The following is a 6,000-nucleotide window of genomic DNA, read 5'->3' as shown; positions in this document are numbered from 1 at the left end:
AGCAGTATATAGTGCTGAAAATTTGGTGTGTTTTGATCAGGGATGTGCGGAAAAGGTAGACATGGGAGGCAGTGCCTCACCTACCATACACTTTTTACTTCAGAGTTTTGACTATGAAAATGAGTAGAATAATACAAAGAAGATATTTATATATATATAATTATATATATATATATATATATATATATATATATATTTATTTTTTTTCTTTCAACTTTTCTTATTTTAATAGTCAAACCTCTGGAGTATACCTAAGTATGACAGGAAAGGCTCTGCCTCACCTGACCGCACATAACTGCTAGTTACAGTCCTGATGCGGAGCATTTATAGGGGTGCCACAGGTTGGCACGCCTATAGATTTAATTACTAATGGTCTAATCTAATTACTAATGGTCAATGTGATAGGAAAAACCAGTGCCAGTGGCTTCCAATTATAAAATGTGTGGACAAACAGAAGCAGAACCCTGTTCACCACCACATATCTGACCCTAAGGGTCGTATTCAATTAGCGGCAATATTATTGCACCCGCGATAATTTGTTGCCGATTTTTCATGTAAAAATGGAGAAAACTTTTCTCCATTTTAAAAAAGTGGGAAAATGTGCAAAATCCCTATTTTTGTGTAAAAATGTGGGGATTTCTTACAGAACCCTTTGGACAGCCCCCCTAATGTTACTTTAGTTAAAAAAAATAATCTTAAATTGCATACTTTGGTGAAAAAACACATTTAATGTATTGGGGCTGGTATTTCGGAGGGACATAAAGATACACCAATTGTTTTAAGCATTGCATGTGGCTGGCGCAGGTAATTTTTTTAGCGGTTTTAAAAAACCACCTGCGCCAGCCACATGCGATGTTTAAAACACTTGGCGCATCCTTATTGCCCTCCGAAATACCAGACCCAATACGTAAAATGCATTTTTACCAAAATTTCAGTGCCCATTTTTCGACAAAGTACGCAAATTTTTTTTTTCTGCTAAAGTATCATTAGGGAGGCTGTCCAAAGGGTTCTGTAAGAAATCCCCACATTTTTACCCAAAAATAAGGATTTTGATAAGTTTTTTTTGCCTGCCTTAGACTAGAGAAAAGTTGGCAAAATCGGCCGCAAAGCGGCTGATCGCGGTGATCGGACAGCCGATTCACAAACGACAGCTAAAACGGACGATTTTGCCTCTAATTGAATACGGCCCTAAGGATGATAGGTAAGCACAATTTAATTAATTTAATTTTTGTTTCAGAATTTATCAATAAAAAACTTTTGGCCTAGGGGGTGCCATGAAAAAAATGCTGATACTCTAGGGCGATGTTATATAAGAAAGTTAGGAAGCCACTGGTACTGTATATAATTTAGATACTGTATGTCAGTCTAGCAAAGTCAATAGTCTGGGTATCTTCGCAGGGGCAGTCAGTCTGTGTCATTCCCCTGTCTGAAGGCCCCCATACATCAGCAATCGATTGTGGCAATCCTGCAATTTGCAATTGATTGTGTATGAAAATCTACAATGTATGGGCTTCACAGATCGCAGATTTCAACCAAAAAGTGATTGGAATTGTTTAATCAGATTGTCCAACATGTTGGATTTCACAGATGGATTGGGGCTGTAGATTGCTAGTGCATGGACATGATCAGCAGATTTGCAGACCGTTTCTAGCAAAATGATTGGCCTTTCAAGATTGGCAGATCTGTGTTTGCTGCAATCGATCTGCAAATCGCTGAAACAGATCTGTAGTGTATGGGCGCAGATTGCTAGATTGGGAAATCCTGGGATCGGGCAATAAATCTTCAAATTGTTCAATTGTGGTTTTCAGATTGCCGATGGGGCCTTAAGATGTTTTGCCTATAACATTGTCTGATAGGACTTTAAAAAGTAATATTGATCACTATGATGACTACAAGGGTCATACCTTCATAAAGCCACTGCAGGCAATGCAGCTTGACTTCTCAATTAAAAATAGACGCATGATGTCCAATTTGTTTTCCATCTAAGCACTGCTGCAGCTTCTGCCTCATAGGCAAGAGCAGGGGGGTTTCCGTTTGCCTGGAAACCCAGCTCCCCATGACCACAATAACAGTATATAATTCAATTTTACTAGAGCTGCAAGTCATACTTGCCTACCCTCCCGATTTGGCCGGGAGCCTCCCGAAAATCGTGTGCCGCTCCCGGCCCCCCGGAAAGGTAGGCAAGTCTTCCGGTCCTACGTGACCCATCTGCCCCCCCCAGCAATTACCATATAAACCCCGGCAGCGGAGGGGCTGGTGATGTGATTCACGCTGAACCACGTCATTGTGGTCCTGCCCACTGCTTCACAATGCCATTATTCTCTGCAATGTAAAGAGGGGGCGGGGCCGCGATGACGCAATTGCGCTGTCACGGCCATGCTCCGCCTCCATTTTTGAGTAATTTGCCCGGCCACGCCCCTTCCCCACTGATGAAGCCCGACAGCTTCCTCCCGGAAGGAGGGAGCTAAAAGTCGGCAACCCTGCTGCAAGTTATAAAGATCTCAGTATCACAAATGAAATAATTACCACAACTAGTAATGATTACACCTGTGCACCAACTAGGAGATCTTAAAAACATGCACTGTTAGGGGTGCACTGCTATAGACCATCTATAGGGATAATTATTAATACTGCGTAACATACACTATCCAGTGCACAAGGAAAGAAACCAATGTGTACATATATGTCCAGTGCAGTGCTACGTTCTTCTGCCGCTACCCCCAAGTCCTGGACTTGCTCCAATGTTCTGGAATGGTGCCCACATTTGAAATTAAAAGATTCAGCTCAGACAGGATGGCCCTATCTAAGGATCTAATGTCTTAACTATGTTTGTTGGCCCTGTATATGTACACATTATATATAGGTGCTAATTATGCCCTCTTCATGGACACTCACTCCAAAATCAAGCATTTGGAAACCCCCCTCTAGAAATCCTGCATTTGCACCTGTGCCTGCAATGCCCCAAGTAACCATTGCAATCCACATAGGGACCAATGATCCTTTTTTTTTAAAGTTCTAGCCTGACTGCATTCTGCTTCAATTAAAACTTGCTGAACAAAATTGCTGTTCAGCAATAACATAGAGCTTTCAGATCTGGCAATCAAAAAATCTTCTGAGAGCAAAGCATGTCTCTACACACCAGCTGGGCAAGCAAATCACTGTCAAGCCTACTGCTAGTCATACCCCTTTCAGACATATACCTAAAACTCAGCTTTTTGGTCGTGAACGTGCATCATGACTTTGGAGCAAATGAATTTAATACCCCTTTTACACCGGAGCTAAAACCCGGGTTTTTGAAGGGTTAACCCAGGCAGCTCCCTGGTGTAAAAGGGGAGAGAGTTGGATCGCCGGGTCGAGTGACCCGGGAAATCCAACCCAGGTTACTAGCAGGGTTTAACACGGGTGTAGCCCGTGAAACCCTGCTATGAGAACAGCGCACTCCGGGTCACGATGACCTGGAGTGCGCTGCTAGCCGGCCGATTGGTCCGGCTTCAGTGGCGCTTGGAGATGATGTCATCTCCAAGCGACCACTTTCACTCCGCAAAAGCCGGGTCTATGCAGACCCGACTGCGGTGTGAGCGGCGCTGACTTGGGAATATCCTGAGTCGGCGCCGGCAAAATTCCGGGTCTGATACGGATAGGAACTTTGTTCCAACTCCGGGTCAGACCCGGAATTTAGGTGGAAAAGGGGTATGAGTGTGTATTATTTTATGTTTACCTTTTTTTTATGTGAAAATTGTATCTTTGTATAGACCAAAACTTTATAAAGGCTATGGCCCTCATTCAGAGCCGTACGCTCTGAGCAGAGCGCACGCTCTGCATGAGGGCCGGGCTCCTTTTTCATGGAGCGTCCTCCTGGACGCTCGTATAGCTGTGGGTCACCACCCACAGGCTATACGAGCGTGCATTTTGATGGCCGCGATGGTCGTGACCATCGCGACCATCGAAATTGCGAGCCGGAGCCTGCGGTTGAGGTTTTCAACCGCAAGCTCCGGAGTGATTTTGGCTCTATCAGAGCCAAAATCACTCCCACTGACATCACTAGTGATGTCAGTGGGCCGGCTTCTGACGGGAGGCGTTCCCGTGGGAACGCCCCCGTCAGGGAGGCACGCCCCCGGCACGCCCACCAAAGGGGGCGTGCTGTCAATCAACATTGACAGCACGCCCCCTTTGATCGGACACAACGAGCGAAGGAAAGTCCTTCGCTCGTCGTGTCTGGCGCATGCGCACGACGGAGCTCCCTCCGTCGTGCGCATGCTCAGTGCAGACCATCGACCCACTTGCGAGCGTACAGCCGCTCGCGAGTGGGTCTGAATCAGGCCCTATATTCATAATTGTATTATTGTAATGTAAAAATTTATTGGTTTTCAATAAAAAAAGAAAATTGGAAACAAACAAACTTTGTGGCCTTTACTCTAAAAATGCTAATTTTTATATTATGTTATTACTGTGAACGAAAAACAAAGTGTCCCCTTTAAATCCACACCAAATTCCAGGGCAGATCCAGGTTCAGTGCGAACATTTCCAACCCTGGAATTTCCTGGGTTTTTGGTGTAGTGTGAATGGGGATCTCAGATTGAGACCTGGGGATTTCTGGGATAGACCCAGGAAGTATTTCCCAGGTGTTATGTCTGAAAGGGGTCTAATACCCCTTTTCCACCTCAATTCCGGGTCTGACCCGGAGTTGGAACAAAGTTCCTATCCGGACCAGACCCGGAATTTTGCAAGCGCCAACTCGGGATATTCCCGAGTCAGCGCCGCTCACACCGCAGTTGGGTCTGCATAGACCCGGCTTTTGCGGAGTGAAAGTGGTCGCTTGGAGATGACGTCATCTCCAAGCACCACTGAAGCCGGACCAATCGGCCGGCTAGCAGCGCACTCCAGGTCATCGTGACCCGGAGTGCGCTGTTCTCACAGCAAGGTTTCACGGGCTATGCCCGTGTTAAACCCTGCTAGTTACCTGGGTTGGATTGCCGGGTCACTAGACCCGGCGATCCAGCTCTCTCCCCCTTTACACCAGGGAGCTGCCTGGGTTAACCCTTAAAAAACCCGGGTTTTAGCTCCAGTGTAAAAGGGGTATTAGAGAGACTGATTGGAATGCCCTAGCTGGTTCCAGATGCCCTAGCTAGTTGACTGATGACTACAGCAGAGGTCAGTAAACTGTCCAAAGCCAAGCGTACAGTTATAGGTAAGGTCTTTGCTGCTAGGTATTGTTATGTAGCCCATTCATCACTTTTTTAGATGAATGCACAGACAAGCAGATAGCAGTGAACTGCGACCATTTGTTGAGCTCATTTATACCCCTTTCAGACATACGCCCTGATAAATTTCCTGCTCAGACCCGGGAATTCTCCTGTGCAAATTCCTGGGTATTTGGCTGAGACCCCCCTTTCACACTACAGCTTCTACCCAGGAAATTCCTGGGTAGCACCATTCAGACATAGGCAGGGTTTATCAGAGTTTTACACAGAAAATCACAGTTTTGTCATTTTAAGTGGATGCTTTGCTGGCACATATTAATGAGGTCATGCAAAGGTGGGGGCTTGGTATAAAGGGATTGGCACTGGTACTTCACACCTGGTACTCCACTCCTCTCCTTTACGAACACCTGGCACTGCACTCTGTCCCGTCAGCACCAAATTCACCCTTGCAGCACGGGGCTTTCTGCAGCATGTATGGCAGATGCCCTCCTCTGCAGCTATTCTTATGTCCCCTCCAGGCACCAAAATCAGCCTTGTAGCGCTGATTTCTACCCACCATGTGTGGCGTCTGTCCTCCCCTGTCCGGCTGCCGCTGATGATGTCATCAACAGGCAGCCGTGTCCGGCCAAACACAAGTTGTTTGGTGAAGCCCGGGAGTAAATTCCTGGGAAGCACCATTCAGACATAAGCAGGGTCATTTCCTAGAACTTAAGTCTTGGGAAATTCCCTGGTCGATGGACGGTCAGCTACACGGAACGTGTTCCCGGGTAGGTACCTTTCAGACATACGCGGCAACCTG

The sequence above is a fragment of the Taudactylus pleione genome, unplaced genomic scaffold, assembly GCF_031769625.1.
Source record: "Taudactylus pleione unplaced genomic scaffold, aTauple2 ptg000226l, whole genome shotgun sequence".
Classification (NCBI taxonomy): domain Eukaryota; kingdom Metazoa; phylum Chordata; class Amphibia; order Anura; family Myobatrachidae; genus Taudactylus; species Taudactylus pleione.
This window is presented reverse-complemented; position numbering follows the sequence as displayed.